Here is a 23,876-nt window from a genome sequence, read left to right on the forward strand (position 1 = left end):
TATCAGGAATTTACTCTCATGGCTTCTCAACCCATGCAGCATTCATTCACTGACTCCTTGAATTTAAATCCAATTTTATCTAAGTGCCGACTTCATTTTATTCAAGATTTCCTGCCATCTATTGAAAATTAATGATTAACTTGGGGTGGGCACAAACCACCTAGGAACAAACACAGCATGAAGTTAGTCATTAAAACTCTGGTTTTCCTAAGAAGGCAAGCGCCCCTTCAGTAACCTGAAGCCTTCAGTGTTTTTTCGAAACCCTGTTCCTCCATTATTTTCTATTGATAAAGAGGAAGATTATTTTGAGCAATCTCTTCACTTCTTTTCACCCCTTCACTGCACCCCTGGGGAAGGGGAATATCTGAATTCAAGTTTAAAAATAGTGAACATACAGCTCAAACCTACAGCCTCATTTTATTTAGGAAAGGCCTGGCTGTCTCCCAGCCTTACAGTAAACTCTGCCCGGGCAGGAGCCCCTGGCGGTCCTGGGAACATAGACTGGTTGACGTAGCGCCTAAATCTAGATTTACTATTGACAGTCCCTTTGGCAAACACACTGAAGTCTTGCTGCCTAACATCTGTATCAGCTGATTTATTATTCTCTTTTTAATTGCGATATAATTGACATATAACATTATATGGGCTTCAGCTGTGCAATATAATGATTCAGTATTTGTGCCTACTGGGAAATGACCATTATTCTAATTCTTAATTTTACATTTTGGTTATCTTTCTCATTTTTAATTGTGTTTGTATTTTATGCCTTTGTTCAACATTTTCTTACGAAAAAATTTCAAACACAGCCAAGTTAAAAATATTTTCTAGTGAGAGGTAGAGTATAGGTCAGCGGTAGAGTGCATGCTTAGCATGCGCAAGGTCCTGGGTTCAACCCCTAGTAACTTCGTTAAAAAAATATGTAAAATAGGTAAATAAAAAAGTCTAATTACCTTCCCCTCAAAAAATAAAAACAAAAATAAAATACTTTCTAGAGGATAGCCATATACCATCAAGATTTTACTAAGCATGTTTTAACACATAACTATCCATTTCTCCATCTCTGTCCAACTGATTGATCCATCATATTTTCTGAAGCACAGAAATGTCATGCCTCAAAATACGTAACACTAAACTTTCCCCTAAGTTCTTTTCAGAGTACGTGCAATTACAGTTTCTTTTTATTTTGATGTAAAGTAAACATTCCATGTAATCCCCACATTTTAAATATACATTTGTTGAGTTTTGACCAGTCAACTTGTAGGACATTACCGTCACCCCAGAAAGCTATCTCACGCCACTTCCCAGTAAATTCTTATCCCTTTGCCCAAAGCGACTTCTTTTCTGATTTTTTTTTCCACCACCATAGGTTAATTTTGGTTGTTCTGGAACTTTCTATAAATGGAATCATACACATAGTATGGGCTCTTTGGGGTAAAAGTTCTTTCACTCAGCATAATGTTTTTGAGACTTACATATTTGTTCCATATATTAGTAGTTTGTTCTTTTTTTTATGATGGAGGAGTATTCCATTGTATGGATATACACCAGTTTACCTCTTCCCCTATTGATGGACACCTAGGCTGTTTCCAAGTCAGGGTTATTAGGATAAACATACTGTGACCAATCTTGTGAAAGTCGTCTGGTGGACGTTCACTTCTTTCGAGGAACTACGTAGGATTAGAATTGCTGAGTCAGTGTGTGCTTGTTTTTATGAGAAAATGCCCAATTCTTATCCAGACTATTATGCCATTCTATTCTCCCACCAAAAATATATTAAAATTCCAGTTGCTCCACATCCTCAGCAACAGTGAACATTATCCATCTTTGTATTTTTAGCTATTCTGTTGACTATGTAGGGTTATTCACTGTGGTTTAAATTTGAATGTATCTAATGACTAATTGTGTTGAACTCTTTAGATGCATTTATTGGCCATCTGTATACCTTCTTTTGTGATCATCTGTTCAAACTTTGCCCCAGATTTATGGGGCTGCTTGTTTACTAAGTTACTAAGTTATTTTTGTTACTAAGTTGTAAAAGTTTTATAGCCTGGATACCAGTACTTCATCAGACATGCTTTGTGAATATTCTCTCTAAGGCTGTGGCTTTCCTATTTATTTTCTTAATGGTGTCTTTCATAAAAACTTTTTTCTTTTAATGAAGCCTAACTTACTAAGTTTCTTTTGTTTTTTGTGATCTAAGGACTATTTGCCTATCCTGAAGTCACAAAGATTTTCAACTATGTTTTTTCTTAAAAACTTTATAGTCTTAGATTTTACATTTAGAACAATATTTCATCTCTGATTACTTTTGTGTGTGGTAGAAAGCAGGAAGTCAAAGTTCACTTTTTTTAACATGGATATGCCATTATTCTAGCATTACTTGTTTAAAAGGCTTTTCTTTCTTCTTTGGATTCCCTTGGCATTTTTATTGAAAACCAAATGACTTTATAAGTGTGGTTCTGTTTCTGACCTCTTTAAACTATCCTATTGATCATTGTGTCTTATTTGTTTCACATTCTCTTGATTACTATAACTTGAAATATTAAATGTTAGCGTAAACGTTTGAATTTTTTTCCAAAATTGTTTGGGATATCTATGTCCTTTGCCCTTCCATAAAAAATTTTGGAATTTGCATGTCTACTTCTACCAAAAATGTTATCCACTGAAATAATGGTTCAAATTGTGTTGATCCAATACATCAGTTTAGGGAAAAAAATGACAACAATATCAAGTTTTCCAACCCATGAAGATGGTTTCTCTTTGCATTTATGTACGTGAATTTCTCTTCGAATTTTATTTTAGTTTTCAGTGTAGAAGTTTTGTGTACCCTTGGTTAAATATAATCTTAAGAACTTCAAGCTTAGATGCTATTATACAATAACTGGTTATTTTATCTTCCATTTGTTTATTGCTAGCATACAAAAGTAGAATTGATTTTTGTATATTAACTTTGTATCACACAACCATGGTAAATTCCTTTATTAGTTTCTGAAGTTACTTTATAGATGCCTTAGGATTTTACCCATAGCTCATTAAGTCATCTGTATATAGAGAACATTTTACTTCTTCCTTTATAATATTCACACTTTCCTTCCTTTCTCTCTCTCTTTCTTTCTTTCCTTCCTTCTTTCCAATCTTTTTTCTCTGTCATCTTTGAGATTCAGTCACTTCTATTAACTTAACTTCTGGTTCACTTCATCTTTCTTCTTTTGATTCCATTCTGCTAATAAGCCTATCCTATGAGGTTCTAATGACTGCTAAATTATTTTTAAGTTCTAGAATTTTCCTTTTTTTTATAGTTTTGTTTCTCTACTGATTTTTTTCCTTTTATTCATTGTAGCCCTATTTTCCTTTTAGCTCATTGAGCACAATTTCAACAGCTGCTGTAAATCATTTGAATGCTCATTACTATCTGGATTAGCCTGGAGTTGTTTCTGTCCATTGTTTTTTTTTCCTTGAGAATGGCTTGCCTTTTTTTTTTTTTTTTTTTTTTTTTTTGTTCCTAGTATGTCAAATAATTTTAGATTATATCTAAGAATTGAGTTCTATTATGATCCTCTTCAAAAGTGTTGATTCTTGTTTCATTTGTTTTAGCAGGAAATTCACTTTGTTGAGTCCAAATGCAAATTATGTGACATTAGTTAAGTAGCGGTTCAAATCTGAGTTTAGTTCTTTTATCCTGAGCTAGGCTACATTGAGTCTTCATGTATGCACAATTAGGAGTTCACCCACAAAGTTTGCTATAAACCAAATTTATAAACCAAATCTGAGGCTTCTCTCTAGCTTGCTTTGTACTAATGCCCCTACTTCACTTTATAGTATCTATTGTTGCCTTGAACTCTACCCTCTGTTTTTTTGGATCAAAAATTTTGATGCTTATTTAGAAAAGCTTTTCATTCTACATGTCACTGATTGTAGCCTGCTTCCATGCTAACAGTAAAGCTGTACAATGGGAAATGGACCTTATAAAGTTTTCTTCTTTTAAATATTGACTCTGGAATTTTCCTACTTCTTCTAGTGCCTTTGGGTAGCTTTATTTTTATATTTTCTCCAGAGTTTGTGCTTGTTATCTGTGGTAGGGTTAGTCTGATAAGAACTTACTTGGTCATATTAAAAACAAACTCCTTGTAACAACTGATGGTTTAATCTCTGTCTTTTGGATTCTTTGATGTCTCTACATTTTTGAGTAGCACAAAATTGGAACCAGATATTAAGATATGGCAATAATCATGATAAGTAAGACAGAAGAGGTTAAACTGGAATAATTTCAAAGGGAATACAAAGAAGGGATAGAGTTTTCAGTACTATGAAAAGACAATCAATTGGACACTGGTTGATATATTAAATTAGTAAGAAAATTGTTCTTAAATTGAGTGATAGTTTCATGGATAATTAACTTATTATTATTACTTAAAGTATTTCTTTAAAATGAGCATAAATATTTTAAGAAAGAAATAAATACATAAAAAATACATTAAACAAAACATCAAGATCCAGAATGTTTCACATTATATTATATCCTATAAGCCACAAAATCTCTTAATATTATGATAATTAATTTGGTACGTAGTGCCTTAAATTTCATGGAAACTGCCCTCATAGCTTTAAGAAAATCCTGAAAGTATAAAGCAAAAGAAAAAGTTTTAAAAAGTTCTTTTATGTAGCATGTCTAATTTCTCATAGAAGAGGAAATTATAACAGATACTTCATCACTGGATAAAAATATGTTAGTGAGAAACAGAACAAAGAGATGTAACTAAGGGAGACTTCTCAGGCACAGTAAAACAGCTGGTGCCACAGAAACTTTCCTGTTTTTCCCCTAGGGAACTGAGATGCTGACCATATATGTTCTTCTAGACTAAAAATAAATATTAAGCTTATGCTTCAACTGAATATTGGTCCCGCCTGTCTGGAGAGAAATTCAACTGCAGAGCTAAGAGTCACTGAGCCTTAGGGAATGCTCACCCATTTCTGCTGCTTCCTTGTAAATTCACTTTTAGCGAGGAGTGTATTTGTAATGTACAATGAATTGTAAATGAGTAAGAAAAGTGAAAACTGAATAACTGAGATGGAGACACATCAGATTCAGAACAGGAGAGTAGGAGGATGGGTAGGGAATGCACAGGAAAACATTGATCAGTAATGTTTATTTTCTGACTTGCAGATATAGTAAACAATCTTATGGTTACCAGGGGAAATAGGGTGGGAAAGGATAAATTTGGGAGTCTGAGATTTATAAATGTTAGCCACTGTATATAAAATCAGATTTTTTTTAAATTTTCTGCTATATAGCACAGGGAATTATGTTCAATATCTTATAATGATCTTTAATGAAAAAATATGAAAACAAATACATGTATGTATATGCATGATTGGGACATTATACTGTACACCAGAAATTGACACATTGTAACTGACAGTATTTCAATTTAAAAAAAAGAATGTTTATTTTCTAAGCTGGATAGTACGTTGAAGGATATGCACTATATCATTGTGTATCTCTCGCACATCTAAAATATTTTATAATACATTTCTTAACTTTCAAACTATTTAAACAAGAAACTCAAAAGCCCATCAAAAAGGATTCACTCTGCAAAGATTTATTATGGGCCTGCTGTGGTCAAGTCTCTGCAACAGGCATTTCTTTTCTGTGGGAAATGAAGAGATACAAGATCTGAACTTGAACGCTAAAGAGCAATGGACTTAAGCACTCAAATAACTCTGACACGTGTCTTGTGTCTTATGTGCTGGAAAGCAATGTAAACACAGAGCCATAGATATTCAACAGGAAGTGGTTCTTCCGGTGAGAAAGGGCTACCCAGAGCAGTTGTCAATTCACTTGGGACTTGGGGAGGAGAACATTTTGCATGGAAATGATTGAGTGTGGGACTGATTCCAGAAGAGGTTGCATTTGCTTTTACAAGGGAGTATATTTGTCAGAATATTTGTAAGGGCATGCTGAGGAGCAAGACTGTAGCTTGGAAAACCTCTGGAAGAATATCATTTTAAATTGTACAAAGCAAGATATTCAGCATGAGACGACCTGGACCCTCTGCCTGGCCATGTCACTTATTAGAGGCGTGACACTGGGCATGTTAATTATCTTTGCAAAACACATTTTGTAATTGGGGATGATGCAAACATCATCCTCCACCATCCTTTTAAAAGTAAGTAAATAAATAAATAATGTATGAACTCTGCTATTGTATGATGAGATTAATGTTAGCTTTCATCCGTAAGCAGTAGAAAAGATGGCTGGAAAAGTAGATTGGGTCATTTGGTGAATGGCCATGTGGAGACAGATTTTATAGATTTTTATGATTGATTGAAAGTAGAAGGAAAAATTACGGATGAATAAAAGGCTTTAAATCAGATTAGTTGAGAAGTTAATAAACCATGGCATTAATGATACGGAGTAAGGGAACGGACTGGACTGAAGGTCAAGTTGAGTTGGAGATATCATCGGGACTCACCAGCAGATGACAGGACATGTAAGGAAAAGGTCAGGACTAGAGTATGTCTCCCTCTCCTTTCATCAACCTCCCTTTCACCAAAGGACTTCAGTGGCTGAGAGATGTAAGACTAAAACCAAACTGGCCATGGCTGTTGAAACCACAGATTTGATATCAAGGGTAGAGTAAAAAGAGAGCTAAGAAGATAATACCAAAGTCACAATATGAGAAATGTTCCAGAAGGAAGAATAAAAACTTTAAAAAAAATGAAAGAGTAAAGAACAAAACTGGAGCAGTGCTAGGGGCATGGAAGACAGATATGGGGACAGAAGACTGTGAGGGGACAAAGTGTGCAAAATAGAACAGATTAATACTAAAGAGGAAGGATTTATGAAAGATCATTAAATTTGATGATTTCCATGGATTGACAGCAGAATAATTTAGAATTTAAAATCCTACAATGCAAGCAAGCATCTGAGGAAAGGGAACTTGATCATTATTTCAGGAACTTTGACAGTGAAGTGAAGGTAGTGGTAGCAGTGTTAATGGAAAAGGAAAGAGGCACGTTAGGAAACATCAAATAATCCAGAATTGACTCTATTCTCTTATCCTCGCAGTGTGGAGCACAGCGTGGAAGATGCTTATACAAGAAGACGGTGGATTTGAAGCTTAAAGGCTGGTGTTGATGGGCCTGTTAGTAACTTCAGCAGCCATCGGTTACCAGGCCCATGGAATCTCTGGACCTGCATGCTCTTCACATGGACATGTTTTAGATCACCCTGAGCAAAGTCAACACGAGCAGCATTAATGTAGTCTCCTGGTAGAAACACTGTTGTTTCTCTACTTCGTGTCTGGTCAGGCCAGCATTTATCCCAAGGTTCAAGAAGCCTTGTCTGCCACTCTTATCATGAACAGAGAAACCAGCATCTCAGTAGAAGTGATCTGTGGAAAACAAAACAAGAGAAAATTAATGGAGAAACCAACTGTTTTGAAAGATACCAGATCCAGTTATTTTTTTGGTGCTCAGATGAAAAATTTTAAAGATGATGTCAACAGGATTAAGATTTCCTGGTAGTGAGCATAGCAAACAAAGATGGGCAAAGCTTGGCTTAAAGGAAATGTGGACACTAGTGGCCAGTTGGCAGGTCCAGGTCAGTAGCTCCTCTGGGAAAATACAGGCAGAATTAATATCTACCTCCTCTGTTCTCTCAGCACATCTAATTAATTCAAAAACACAATGTCCATTATTGTATATATCTCTCTCCTCTTCCAGGCGAGGAAATCATAACAAGGACAACACGGAATATATTATTTTATTGTTAGCTTAGAATTTTGGAAACAGACAAGCCAAACATCCAGGAAATTGTTAAAACACTGTGTACTGAGACAGAATCAAACTGAATGCCAAATTAGTTATACCTGTAAGAATTTCAGGATTGCAGGCTTAAGAAATGTTCATAGTTCTCAAAGCTTCATGGAGATAAATTATGGTTTTCCTTAGGCTCCATTTACTGAGAATTCTGAGTTTGTGTGTGTGTTTATGTGAGTTCTTATTTATGTTTTTTATTTAACCCACAGAACACCACATCCCAAGTGTTTGGTATTCTTATCTCTGTTTGGCAGATAAGGAAACTGAAACTTGGAGAGACTGAATGTAGTGGACTAAACGGTGGCCTCCGCTAAAGAAATCAGACCCTAGTCCCTAGAACTTGTGAACATTACCTTATACAGCCTTACACAGTAAAGTCTTTGTGAGTGTGATTATGTCAGGGATTTTAATTCAAATGAGGAGATTATTGGGGGTTATCCGGGTGAACACTGTATGCAATCACATGTGTTCTTCTAGGGGAAAGGCAGAGTGAGATTTGACCACACACAGAGCAGAAGGACCAGAGAGAGATTTGAAAATACTGACCTTGAAGTGATGCAGCCACAAGCCAAGTAGTATAATAGGGAAGAACAAACCTGACTCCATGTTAGGTCTGTCCCTTTAGCTCTAACTCTGTGCTGATTCCTGTGCTAAAATGAGAGAGAATGGTGATCACCAAATTGAGGATGAGAGTTTTATCAGGATAGAAGAAGAGGAAGGAGGTCAGGGAGAGTTACACAGGGGCTTCAATTTATTTTTAAGTTAAACATTGAATATTCTTATTACATTAACTATCTGTAGGTATAAATAATTCCACAGTAAAGGAGTAACAGACAATGGAGAGGTGCTGTCACTGAAGCAGGTGATGGGAAATGGAACCGGCCATGGGGCCTCCATTCACCCACAGTAGCCCCTTGAGGACTAGCTTTTGCAAACACGTGACTAGATTGTTTATATTTTCATTCTGCTTTAGCACCCTATATTTTCACTGTCTTGTTTTTTTCTAAAGGCATAATCTGTAGGAATCTCATCCTTTCACACTGTCTCCATCATCCTTCAGCCCTCAGATGGCACATTCCATGACCAGCCACACTCGCACCTATGGAGGTCAGTGGCCTCCTGGATGATAAACATACAGACCATGGGACAGACTCCCTTGTCCCTAAATAGGGGCTTCAGTTCTAGCTCCGAATCTGCCCGCTAATCACCATGTAGATTTCTTATGTACAAAGTGAAAGGATTAGATAAAGTATCTTCAGATTCAGAACTTCTATTTCTTTATACTTGTTTCTGACAAAATATTTGCAGCAGAGTATGCTGGGGCCAAGAGGAGAAGACAATACAGAAATCTTTAGGGTCTTCGCTGGAGGAACGACCTGGTTATAGAGCAAGCCTACCAGGAAGACATTCAATAGCTAAATCCATTCCTAATCTCATTGGACATACCCAAGTCTGACCCAGACTTCTGCTGGTATTTGGAGAAACACAGAAGGAGAAGTTTTTTGAGCTGTTGAAACCCTTGAAGTTGGTAAAGCAGAGGATTTTGGTTCCAGAAAGGTAGGTGGTCTTTATTGAAGCAACCCCTCAATATTCTCAAGTAAATGGATTTGATTCAAGCTATGAAGTTTGGTATGGCCCCGGGATTCCATACAGGCTGAAAATCAGAGCAGAGCTTTGTTGGGGAAATGGGCGGTAAGCATGGTGGCCCAAGCATATGGATCAAGCCCATGAATTGGAGTGTGGAATAAAATTGTGTGCTTAAGATGCATGACACAACACTGCCTGCAGCTGCTCCCATCTTGTTTACTCAGTGGTAGAGAGTAGGGCACTAATATACATCCTCGTTTGATGTTTAAAAGACCAATGATCACGTTAAAGCAAGAACTGTCAGTTCAGAATCCATGAGATTCCCCAGAAGCTACACACACTCTCATGAGTCTGTCATCAGTTTCTCAGCCTCCAGATATTAACTCTGACTCAGTTTCCTACCCTGTAAAGTGAGGAGAAAAATCACTGGTATTGTAGAATGGGTGTGGAGATCAAATGAACTCATGTATTTCAATAAAGTTTGAAAACATATAAAGGATTTTTGTGAAGGGCCTGTAGACTCCCAACTAGCCAAGGGCATGTCTATATTTTACACAAGCTAGAGAAGTGGGGTCAGAAACCATTTCAATTTTCCCATGACAACTGGGTAATTGTCCTTTACTTTTTTCCCCCAGCTTTATTAAAGTACAATTAACCAATAGAATTGTGTATTGTTAAGGTGTGCAATATGGTTATTGATAGATGTATACACTGTGAAATGACTACCATAGTCGAGTTAATTATATCGACTGTCTTACGCAATTACCTTTGTGTGTGTGTGTGTGTGTAGTGAAAACACTTAAGATCTACTTAATAAATGTCAAGTGTATAATATAGCATGATTAGCTATAATCACCAGGCTATACACTGGATCTCCAGAACATATACATCTTGTACAGTTGGAACTCTGTAGCCTTTGACCAACATCTCCCTATTTCTCCCATGCCCACCTGCCCTTTATTCTTCAACACATTTAGGCTGATCTACAGGACTACAAGTTGTTGACCTGAAACATACAGATTGCCAGTTATATCTCCAGCAATGATGAGTTTATCTGGGATCAGCAGAGAATTGCAATTAGGGGTATGCCACTGTGGTGAGCCAGGTGCACAGCAAGGAAAAGAGAGATTTTTCATAGAGAGAAACGGAAGTTGGAAGTCTTGGAGTAAACAAAGGCCATGACCTTTCGTTGGCTGAGTCCTTGCCAGGAAAGAAGAGGAGTCTTTTCTTCTTCCTGTTGGCCTCTGCTCTCATTACAGGGAGTGAGAGCTCCCTTTCTGGTCACCCAGCTCTATTTAACTGAGGTTTCAGTTTATTAATTTTTTACAAAGTATAGAGAAGTATCTTCTCTTATGTAAACCGAAAGAGTTAGCAATAGCCACACACTCCAACCCTGAGCCATACTGACTATGCCCCCCTGGGCCACCAACACCAACACCCATGGTGCTTCTGGCATCATCTTGCCTGTGGTATTATCTCTGGATGCCATGAGTTAGAACTCACATTGGACTTCCACCCAGCCCCAAACTACTTCTTTCTCTAAGAACTGCATCCTTGACAGAGGATCGATATCCTGGCAGCCAGCTGGATTTCAGAGAGAGACCTGATCCAAACGAGGCCAGTCAATGTCTCTTTGGAATCAAAGCTGAGACCCAGTCCAGCCAGTCTGATGTGGACTCATCAAAGGGAATAGAGGAGCACTGGAAGCCATTGGGTGACCATGCACCACATGCCATATATGGAGGGGGCAGCAGAGTCTGTCTGCTCAGTCCAGGGGGCAGAGACAAGAGACAGAGGTAGAGCAATGACAGCTTTACAGATAGTTCCTGGCCCTCGTTCCCAGGCCAGCAGCTGACATTCCTGAATCCTAAGCGATAACTTTGCTTCCTTTTAATGAGTTCCCATGTCCTAGTCAGCTAGCTAGCTGGTTTCTGTTACTTGCACATCTTGACTAACATTCCCAGGATACATTTTTCCAAATGTCAAAATAAAAAAATATATATATATATGTAATGTTTATAGCATAGCACTATTCCTTCTGTGAACTTTCACACCATTGCACATTCCTTCTGTGAGAAAATCTGTTTCAAGTTTCAAATAGTGACTCATCTATATTCTGAAGAACTTGCCTTTGAAATACGAGGACTACCTGTTCTGCTTTTACTATTAGTCCCACTTTCCTTTAAACAAGTACAAATACATTTTTTAAACTTCATAAAATTACATAAGAGATAGAGCTAATAATGTTTCTACCTAACGTGGAGACACAATTTGGATTGAATCAGACTCCCTGTGACTCAACTGGTGTTTTCAAAAAACCATTAAAAACAGTGGTTAAAATGTTTTGAAAAGGGAAACAAAGAAGCAAAAGTCAAATTCGTTCTGATGCTAGAGGGATCATGCCACCGTCTTCTCTAGTTTCATGACCATAAAACCTTCAAAATAAAAAATGTTCAGCCTGGAGATTTTTCTTTAACTGCTCATTTCTTCGCAGATTGACCAAGAGTTCCCAGCAGGATGGAGCTCCTGGCTGAGTAATTTCCAGTTAGGTAATTTAGCTAAAGGGCTGCGTTCTTTGCATGCTTCCCAGGTTCTGTGGTTCTTCATAGGCAAAGGCTCTTGTTTTCAGCTCCATGAAGCCTTTCATTCCAGCAACGTTCCTGCCTTGTAGCCAGGAGGCTGGAGGAATCATGTCACGTCTTCCGGCAGGAGCTGCCAAGGTTCCACCTGGCCACAAGCTGAGCACAGACATGTGAACTCATTTGAAATGTTTATTATCGGTTATGATTTTAACTCATTTCCTGCTCCTGTAGAGTTACCAAGTGATTTGTTGGAGTGTGAGAGTATACAGGAGCCTTCCAATGGTGAAGTAATTCATATTTTTTGGTTAAAAAAATTCTCAAAAGTTTTCCATTTCCTCTTTAGTCAAAAAGGAACATTCACATTGGATGCAGAGAACTCTCAGCTCTGACTGACAGCCCGTGAACAAAATGTGGGGTTTCTGGAAGAACTTTCAAAGGGCTCAGGGGTAAAAGACCCCTTGAATAATATTCCTTTTGTGAATGTCTTAGTGTTTTATTGACATGTATACAAAAGAAAAGAAATTAATACATAATTTCACTTCACAAGCACTGCCGAAGGGCCTTTGGGACAACGCTGGATAGGAACACTAATGAGCACCTTCAACTTGATTGCAAACTCAGAGGGAAAGAGTTTAGTCTTTCCTCACTGAATATGATGTTAGCTGAATGTTTTTGGTAGATATGCTTGATTTGACTGAGGACGTTTCCTCCTGTTTCTAGTTTGCTGGTTTTTAATATGCCTCTATTGAGAATCATGTGGTGTTTTTCTTGTATTGTTAACGTAGTGACCTACATTCATCGATTTTCTTTTGAATGCTAGCCCAATCTTAGAAGGTTTCCTGATATAAACCAAATTGATCATGATATATTATTCCTTACAAGGAGTATCAGATTTGATTTATTATAATTTTGATTAGGGTTTTTGCCTATGTTTATGTGAAATAATAGCTTACAATTTCTTCTTGCAATGTTCTTGTCAGTTTTACTATCAAGGTCATGCAAACCTCTAAAATGAACTGGGCAGTTTTATATCTTACTCTATTTTTTGGGAGAGTTTATGCAACATTTGTGTTATTCCTTCTTTAAATGTTTGGAAAAATTCACCAGTGAAGACATTCATGTCAGGAACTGTATTCGTGGGGGGAAAAAAGGTTAATTTTCCATTCAATCTCTTTAATAAAATAAGAATATTTGTATTTATTATTTTTCCTAATTCAGTAGTTTTATTTTTCAAGTGATTTGTCCATTTCTTCTACATCATGAAATGTATTGGTATGAAGTTGTAGACAACTGTGGTAGATTGAATGATGCTCCCAATTCTCCTCTCTCTCTGTGCATTCGTTTGTCATGGCCTCCTGGCTGGGCACAGCCGAATCAGCTGAAATCCAACAGACCCACAGACACTTGAGCAACAATGAAGGGTTATAGTTTTAAGCCACTGAGATTCGGCATGAATTATTTTACAATAACCAATCAATAAAATAAAATCCTATAATGAGTTTTGCAAATGTATATGAAATGGATAATTTGTTTTTTTTTTTCTTTTTCTTGATCAGCCTTGCCAGAGATTTAACAAATTTATTGATCTTAATTTGCAATTGTGTACCTGCTTTCTATTTCTTAGATCTTTGGCTCTTATACTTATTTGCCTGGAAGTGGATTGTGTGACTATTCCTAGTTGCAAAAGAGAATGGAAATCCATCATCCGACGTAGTGAGCAGAACTGGGGCTGGACCAGTTGCTACTCAAACTACATGAGGGCCCTCTTGTAAAAGGAGGGGCACCAGGTACTGCGTGGACAGCAAACACTCTCTGCCAGAGAATCTATGACTAATGCAAGTAGTAAATGTTCCTTATAAAGTATTATGATATAAATAACATTAATAGAGGACTCTGTATTGAATATTAACAAGGACAGAATGATTAAGGTTACTGCTTTGTCCTAATACTCTTTGTCATGTTTCAAATAAGTTCACCTGTATGTGATAAGTTTGCAGTAAGTACGATATAAAATAACACTTTATTTTAAAACTATTTTTTAGAGGAGATTTGGGTTCACAGCAAAGTTGAGCAAAAGATATGGAGATTTCTCATATATCCCCTGCCTCCACACGTGCGGAGCCTCCCCCATTATCAACATCCCACCAGAGTGGTACATTTATGACAATTGATGAACCTATATTGACACTTCATTATCACCTGAAGTCCATAGTTTACGGTAATGTTCACTCTTGCTGTTGTACATTCTATGGGTTTGGACAAAATACATAGTGACATGTATCCACTATTACGGTGTCATATATACCAGAGTTTGATAGAGTTCACTGGCCTAAAAATCCGTGTTCTTCACTTATCCACCCTCCTCCCCCACAACCCCTGGCAACTACTGATCTTTTTACTGTCTCCATAGTTTTGGCCTTTCTAGAATGCCATATAGTTGGAATCATTCAGTATTTAGCCTTTTCAGTTTGGCTTCTTTCACTTAATAATATGCATTTATTTTCATCACTTGGTAGCTCATTTATTTTTAATACTGAATAATATTCCATTGTCTGAATGTACCCTCATTGGGTTCAACTGAATGGATAGATTATTTGTTAGAATGGCTCAGAGAGCTCCAGGAAACAATTACATACTGGTTTATTATATAACAGAGGGCCAAATACACAGGGTGAGGTCCAAAAGGATCCCAAACACAGGAGCTTCTGTCCCCGTGGAGCTGGGATCTGCCACCCTCCTGGCACAGGGATGTGTTCACCAAGCTGAAAGTTCTCCAAACTCTAGTTAAGAGATTTTTATGGAGGCTTTATCACATAGTCATGGTCAATTATTAACCCAGTCTCCATCTCTTCTCTTTCAGCCCCATGGAGGGTGTGGGGCTGAAAATTCCAAGCTTCTAATCATAGCTTGGTCTTTCTGGTGACCAGCCTCCCCTTGGAAGCTACCCAGCAAACTACCAAGAAATGTTCTTATCACACAGGAAATTCCAAGGAGTTTAGGAGATCTGTGTCAGGAACCACAGTAAAGACCAAATATTAGAACAAAAGATGCTTCTAGAACCTTCATCATTTAAGAAATTACAAAGGCTTTAGGAGATCTGGCCCTGAGCCAGGGACAAAGACCAAAATATATATTTCTTATTATATCACACTATCACAATTACAGACTGGAGATGTGAAATTCCTGTTCTATCGTTTACAGAATCTGCGAATCTCACCCCAACACAACCTTTTTTAATACTATGAGAACTTGCAAACGTGTCTTAGTGCAACTCTTGCCAGGCTTTGTTTTGGTTGAATGCATACATTTCCAAATGTATTTTAAAAGCATGCCAAATCGGTTGTCATTCCGTGTGCCTCCATAGGATACTGCGGTACATTTTCATTCTCAAATCACAGTCCTGGTTTTGAATGAGTTATTTCTTCTAAAGATTCATCTTGTCTTATTTCAGTGACGCTTTTGATTAGATTTTAAAATAACCTTCCCCATTCTATAAGAACCCAAGCTAACTGCTAAATTGCAATAACATTTCTAGAACTAGAAGCTGTCTTTCAAAAGCAGGGACATGCTTTCACCATTCTGGGTGTTTGGGAGAAGGAATATTTTTCAGCACAACTGAGGGAGCTGGGGAAAGGTTAGTTTCTAACTAAAAGCCATTTTGTAATAGTGGAGAAAAGTGGAAAAGGTGGTGGTATGGTGGCAAAGAAAAGAAAAAACCCAGCAATATCCAAAATGTTAAAGAAAAGACCTATAGTAGTTTTTTTACCTGTTTTTTTCTAACATATTCAAAAGTGAAATCCCATAGAGGGCAATACATGAAATGTTACTATTGTGAACAGAAATATGAGCCATAAAAGAACACAAAAAGGGAGAAATAGCAAATAAATAAGGCACGTGAGGTCCATAAAACATATTAATATTTTTCTCCAATAAAAATGAACTTTTGTATATTGATATGTATGCATGTACATCCTTCACATCTAGTGAAAATTTAAAAATAAAAGCCCTAGTGATATGTAACTTAATTTTAAATATTAAAGCATGTTCGAGTCTTTCTGTAATTTGAATATTATTTTTACTCTAGAATAATATATATTTTATATCAAGAAAAAAACACACCCTCACTATATCCATTTTGATACAGCAGAGAAGGCAGTGTCTAATCTATGATATTCAGATAATATCAGGCTTTTTCCTGCCAATGAGTCTTTTTAATTTAGTTAAAGAGAGATGAACTGTCCTTGGTATAGACAAGAAAAATTCTCTATGGTGTTCTGGAAACATCAGAGCAGCTCCCTGATTCTCCATTAGGGTTTAATACAGTAATTATAAAGGATGTCTTTGATTTTAAGAAATCCATTTTTCCTTAGTAAAACAACTGCGTGACTGCGTTTACTTCGGACTAAGCTGCTCTAAACCTCCTTCCGTAGCCCCACACTCTCCATTACAGCCCGAGGGAAACTCATTTCCATTTCATTACACATTCTTGTGTCTCTGTTTTTAAATCTTAATTCTTTCAAATAGTCACTTTTATGTGGTTTGGAGTTCAGATTGCTCTTTCTTTATGTCAAATTCTTGCTGAAATAAATTTCGTATTTTTATTTTGTCCCTTCTAGCTTTCCACGAGTAAGGATACAAGCATTCAATCTTGGTTTTATTACATTCCTTTCTAGCAATTATTACATGTTGTACTTAGTATCTCAGGGCTAATTTGTTTAATTCATAAACAATCTTCTAGAGACAAACTATATATCAAGCATGCTTGGTGCTGGATATACTTCTTTTTTAAAGGTATGGGGATTGTAAGCTGTTTAGAAACATTGGAAAAAATAAGTTTACATGATATTTAATGAATTAACTTGATAAACTCATTTACATTACCCTTTGGATGTTAAAGAGTGTAAGATATAGAGTAACTAAAAATTCTAATATCATATTAATTCTTTGACTATAAAAAGCTTTAAAATGGGAAAGGAGGGTGAGATTGTTTTAATCTAAAATAAATAGTATTTTAAGGCATAATCTTTTATTTCCTATCAAGCCAAATTTTTACTGTGGCCAAATATCTCAAATTTCCATCGTGGGGCTATGAAGTGTTTTATAGTTTTTAATAAAGTGTTAGTAAATTTTATTTTTAAATGAACACACGTTTTTTCCTAATGTGTCTGAGTCGTATTTAAATTGGGAATTAAAATAATAACTTTCACATTAAACATCCAGCAAAGCGTCAACAATTCTGAGCCTACACCACATAAAAACTATGTCAGAAATAAGAATATAAAAATAAAACAATGTTGAGAAAAGCTGTCCTGGAAGCAGACACACTGAGTCTGGATTTTCCTTCACCACTTAGGAGCTTCTTGGTCTGGTTACTTCATATCTTGGTGGCTCCATAAATTCATTTTTTAAATAATATCCACATCACAGGATTGATATGAGGCTAAATGAATTAATATCTATCTATCTATCTATCACAGTGCCTATGTGAGTTGAGTGAACTCTAAATAAATGTCAGTCACCATTATTCACATTAGTGTTCTGAGCATTGATAGGTCATTACATTTAACTATCACTTTCTCATTTCTTATTTTGATAGTCTTATTTTGTTGAAGTATAGTTGTTGAGTCTGCTTTTTTATCCCAACCCCCCAGGGTTTTTTAAGAAATTTCTGGATTTATCAACAAGTCACAGAGGAAAAACTATGGAGAAGGACCAGCACATTCCAGCTTCTCCAACAATCACAGGGCAACAGATTTTAAATTACATTGATATAACAACCTGAAAACCTTAACATTTTCTACTCAGAGAGAGGGACATATGGAGAAGGAATTCATCTTAGGATATCCAGTAGAAGGCTGTCCACCCAGCATTCTAGAAAGCAGTTCTAAAAACACGTTCTCCTAAGTGTCTGCAGACAAGCATTCTCTTCCTCCTACAGACCCTTCTCTTCTGTAAATATAGCGATTGGGCAGGTTACCAGTACCAAAGATGATCTAGTTTTTTTCACCACCCCACTGACTTCATGCCTCTCGTAGATGCCAGCCCAATTTCAGGACCAGGGGAAACTCCTCCACCCCACTTCCACCAGCACAGGGCTCGGGGAAGCCCCCGCTCACATAAGGGAAGTTGAGTGCACACGTGTGCCTCGTCTTTGAAATGTATTTCTCCCAAATAATATTGCAGGTGAGGTTCTGGTCACTAAATCGCACTGGCAACATTAACACTCCAAGCACAACTCCCGATCTGTTGTTGCTTTACACTAACCCGAGGACCCAGCCGTTATTTGTCGCGTTTCTAAGGAAAAGTGACTTTCTCTGCCAGAGAAGTGCCTGGAAAATGAACTTTTCAAAAACACAATCCTTTCTTACATCAGAGTCTACTTTTGTTCTGTCTTCAGTCACACATTCCCAAATCTGATACATTGAAAGAACTACAACTTTGCCACTCTGAAGTCCAAAGTTTGCTTTTCTGGAAATCTGATCTAAAAACACAAATATATCATGAAGAACCATTATTAATTATAAGTAGAGAGCAAAGAGAGAGATGCTTGTATCCACTGCAGAAACTTTGTTTTCCCCCTCAGCTCTACTTATGGACAGTACAGCGCATTTATCCATGCATAGAAAGAATTGTATGTTGCAATCATTCTGAGACTCCCCTCTGTCCAAGCTCTGAAGCTTTACCGTTGCTTCTCCTTCAAGTAAAATTTTCATTTATCTTCCAAATCTAACCACAGAGTTGGCTTCATGAGGATGTGATCTGTGCTCAGAAGGGCTGCGTGCTTGGTTTAATGCTCTGTTGTAGCAGTTCTAAAATTCTCAATTTTTCTCTTTGAACTTGCGTTTTGCAAGTGAAGTGTGACGGGCACACATGTGGTGGAGGATGGACGCTCAGTGTGCCTGTCCACCGATTCTGCAGGCCCCATTCCAGTAGAGCATTTGCAAGGGAAACAAGAGCACAGAGTCCCAGTGGCCCCAAACTGTGTGGGAGTCAGTGTGACTAAAAGAGAGGACAAAGTAAGTGTGGTATATCTTGTGGCTGAGGAAGCAGAAACACCAACAGCCGGGAGATGCCAAACTTTTTGTTCCAACCAGAACTTGTTTTGGACTCTTAAAGAAGGCAATGCCTTGTCAGACGCTAATGCCATGGAATCCTAATGTCTTCACTCTCCTCGTGTTACCTCCCGGCATTAGCTAAGCACCTGTAGATGGAGCGTCCCACGGCCCTTTTTCCTCTAGGACTTTCCTTACCCAACAGTAAACCGGAGGTACAGAACATCAGTAGAATGAGTGCTTCAAGAAGCACTTTTTCTAAAAGCAGCTGAGTTCATTCTGAACAGCATTCTCACCATTCTGGCAAGGATGCAATACATATGCATGTACGGGCTATGAAATCGGGATTGTGTCATTTTGACGACTCCACATACACGTTAAATGCTCTAAAAATAGGCAACGAAAGCTGGCCTTGCACAACATAAAGATGGATGGAAAAATTCATACTAATAATTAAATTTTTAATTTTCCTTTAGTTTGAGTGGCATGAACTAGAGGACAGAAGCACCATGACGAGTCAAGAGAGGAATCACAAAAGAAAGGAAAAGCTCTGTACCTGAATGACCTTTTTTTTTTTCCTGTTTTTGGAACAAGGCCCGCCTGCATTTTTATTTCGCACTGACTTCCTAACTTGTGAGAGTCCTGACTAACCACGTATGTGTCAGACAGAATTATAGTGGGTGGCTCTACTTTGCTGCTTTCCATAAAATTAATAATATAAAAGTTGTGAATGTAGCTCCAACTCCATGTTAACTAATGAAAAGTCAAGATGGTTATTCATTTCAAAAGCTGAAATTTGCCCTTTTGCGTTGTACTGACTTGGCCTTTTTAACCTCTGTAGTGCATTCTTTGATTCCTTCACCACCTCACCCCCTGTTATGTGGTTTCAAAGCACATTACAATATTCATCGAAATCTGCTTCATCTTCTTTTCTTTGTTCTTGTTATTGAGCGAGGGAATCCTGTGAGATCCAGAAGGGAACTGAACTACAGAGGGGGCTGCCTTCCTCCCAGAGTTCATCCACGCCTGCTCCCCAGAAACTGTCCAGCAGGCAGGATGCTTGTTCACTACCAGTGTAGGAGGAAGACAGTGTGCACCCAGCATAAACCGTTGTCCATCAGTGACGCATTTGTGTGGATGTGCAATTTATTTATTCCAGATTTCAGGAATCTCAATCAATCCCTTCCCCTGCCCATTTCTCATGGGCTGGGGTAATCCCAAACCAAAGCCTTCTGCATTCTTGAATCTGTAGACTCCAAACTGCAGCAGATTCTTTCTCCTAACCTGGAAGACTGCTCCCTCCTACATCTCTGTCTCTCTAAATGTCAAACCTGGTCCTCTGACTCAGGGGCTCAGCCTGGCTTGAAACCTCTCCAGCTTTGTCCTGATGCCTATCTGAGGTCAGCTTTGCCTGTGGAACTTGAGGATATGATCCAACTCTGCAGGCCAGTAAATATCCCAGTGGTCAATTTAGGTATCATCTCCCTCGAAGGTGCGCTGCAGGCAGGGAAGTGAGGTACTGAACCAGGTGAGAATGAAAATAAGGTTGAGCAAGAAGGAAGATGGAAGTCATTAAGGAGTCTTTTCATAATTTACTCTGTCATTCAGTTACTCAATTTTTTTTGTTTTTGTTTTTGCTTTTTGGGAGTTGATTTCTTTTTTTTGGCAGTTCTATTTTTTATTGAAGTACAGTTGATGTACAATGTTTCAGGTGTACAACAAGTGATTCAGTTTTCATACACATATATATTCTTTTTCAGATTCTTTTCTATTATAGGTTATTACAAGATATTGAAGTCCTCAAGTATTTATCAGGTGACTACGAGGTTGTCTAGTTTAGGAACATCATGGTGAGGAGATAAAAAACAAAAAACCAAAAAATGTCTTCATGGGATTTACAGTTTCATTCTATCAGATGTTCAAATTGAAGACACAATACATTCTGCACATGCATTTTCTAACTTGTATTTCTACTCCGTACGTGTGGGAAAGAGTGACTATAAGAACTAAAACCAGGAAAGCAAAACAAAAGCCCATGGGGCTAAGCCAGAAGGCTTACTATGTGAATTTCTCCTTGGAGGACCTCGCTCGAAAAGGAGAGATTTAAGTTCCAATTTTAAGAAAGGATTTACTTCATGATTCCATTTAGGGGAATGGTTGAAAAAGTCTGAAGGAATGAATAAAAGCATTTTAAGAGAGTCATGGCAGCATCCTTAATGGGAAAAAAAAGAGAAAGAAGAAGAAGCAGCAGCAAGCTCTCATCACATCATTAGTTATCATTAGTTATCATTTTGGCTTCTCAGTATCCAAGCTCCTTCCCTACGTTTTTGGAATCTCTCATCGTGCAAGTTTTGGTGGAATCAGTCTGAGCATTTTCAATGCCTTTGAAGGAAGCCCTTTGTGTGCAGAAAAGATTGTTCAAAAGACAACCTTTTTAAAAAGAATTAATAAGTAATTATTAAAAATTCAAATCCCAAACCTTAATTCATCCTTAAACTTTAAATTCAAATTATGGATCTTATTATTTTATTTATTAATCAACACATTTTTGGCTAACAGTTTCTGAGGCAGCCTATGATAACTCTTTGGTCTTACTTATAAATTTGATTCATCATGCTCCTTGAAACAATTTTAACTAAATTTATAAATTTAGCTTTGCTGGTTTTCTTTTTAGGTACTCTTTTCCTGACTGAGCGAAAAATCTCAAATGTGCAGTAAATTTTGCATGACTCGCAGATAAATATTATTAAAGTAACTTCTCAGATAAATTGATTCAGAGCCTGGATCTAAGTTTTGCTGCCAGGGAAAAGGCTTTCTAAGAAATTCAAACATTTCACCTTAGTAGAGGCATTTCCTAGTAGGAAGAAATGATTAGAGAATCATTTTAGACTGAATTTTTTTTTTTTTTTAATTCTGGCTAAGGAGACTGTAAGACTGGATAAACAGTGATTAGGGTCCTGAGGCATTTCACCAGGTTAAAGTGATCTGGGGTGTTCCTAGAAGAGATTCTTAAGCTAATTAATGCCTATCAGAAAACTGTTCAAGCATTTCATCATGTATGTTAATTATCTCCCAGAAGGGGCTAATGATCACCTCACACCACAAAGTTCTCCCTCATCCCAGGACTGGAATAATTCTTTCTCAAGATGGCAACTCTTGCATTAACATGCATGCTCTAGTATCATAGTAAATTTCAACTTAAAATTTCAACCAAGTAAATTATGCAATTAAACATGTTTTAATTTGAGTTACTCTATCAGAGCAATTGTCTTTGATACAAATATTTAACATGCTAAATTGCACAGAATCCATTTTAACACAGAAGGGTTAATACTACCAGTTTGATTCCCCTAAGTGTTTCCATAGAGGATTAGATCTTTCCAGGGTTAAAAGTCCTTATGTGCTAGAGAGACACTAGTCCTGCTGACTTAGGCTATTTACTGACCAGAGAACTCAGCTGAGCTTGAGATGTGGCGTTTTATATGCACAGGAATTCTTTTCCCCCATAATACTTCCTGAGTCCCTTTTCATAGTCACTATGTCCAAATCTTTGAGTGTTTTGCTCTCCTAGGTGACACGGTCCATGTCCCCAAATTTAAAACTTAGAATTACCTAATTCTTCCATCCACCAGTGAAGGTCTGAAAGCTCCAAGACTATGGGTAACTTTGTTAAGTGGTGTTGCGTTTCTTTGGCTCTTATGTATTGAATAACTTTCTAATAGAGTCTTTTCATGGTCCAACCTGGCAGCATCCGGCAGCACTGGAGCAGAAGCAGTGGTGCTGGAAGCACAGATGTCCTGGCTGCAATCCTGTCTGTGTGCAGCGGTGACGGCTGTGGCATCCACACGAGTGTGCATGGCCTTGCGGTAATTCCTGCCTGAGCTACCTTTGGTTCCTGATCATTTTTCAAGACTGACTCTCCATCTCGATAGTTCCTAATAGACTTCCAATATATTAACTTTATGCTTAGCTATTTGCAGTCAAGAACTCTCATATGTAAAATTTTGCTTGAAGTATAAAAGCTTCACGAAAACTCAGTTGATAACATTTGGGTTTAGTGAAACAATAACAATTTGTACGTAGGTATTTCTTTAAATCACATTCTAACTAAGGTGCCATTTTAAAGCATTTTATACTAAAAGTTAATCTGTTGCCTCAATATACGATAAATATGTGTAAAACCTGGAATATGCATAACAAATTGCTGAAAGCGATTACCTTTGTGTGATGGAATTATAAATGTCTTTTTTCCCTACTTGTGTGTATTTCCCAATTTCCTACAGTAAGTATTTACTACCTAGGTAATTTTTAATGTTTTAAAGTTGTAGAAAACAGTGTTTATAAGTTGAATATTATTATTGCTTTTTAAACAAATGCTTATAAGTGTCAACATTATCCATATAAGCTGTTGCAACCAGTATCTGAATGATAGACACAAGACCTAGGAGAATTTAATTGGCATCTCTAGGGCAACCATGGAAACCCAAATGTGAGGAACAGTGCCAAAATCTCATAAGGCTTTTCCTTAAAACTGTGAAATAATAAATTGCCTTGTCCCATTATTTTGAGTTATCTTAAATTTGTTCCGTGTTTTTAGACAATGATCATTGTTTCTTAATTATTCATATGTACTTATACAAACTATCAGAAATAGCACTGTATAAGAAACACGGTACTTATATTATTTTAACCTGTATTTCATTGTTCAACCAACCCTTAAGCTTCTGGTTCACTATTATTACCTGAGTAGAGTATTCTCCTTGGAAATTTAATCTGAGAAGTGAATGTCAGACAGGAAGTGAGACTGATGCATAGAGACACTGACAAACCGAAC

The sequence above is a fragment of the Camelus ferus genome, chromosome 5 (assembly GCF_009834535.1).
Source record: "Camelus ferus isolate YT-003-E chromosome 5, BCGSAC_Cfer_1.0, whole genome shotgun sequence".
NCBI classification, from domain to species: Eukaryota; Metazoa; Chordata; class Mammalia; order Artiodactyla; family Camelidae; genus Camelus; species Camelus ferus.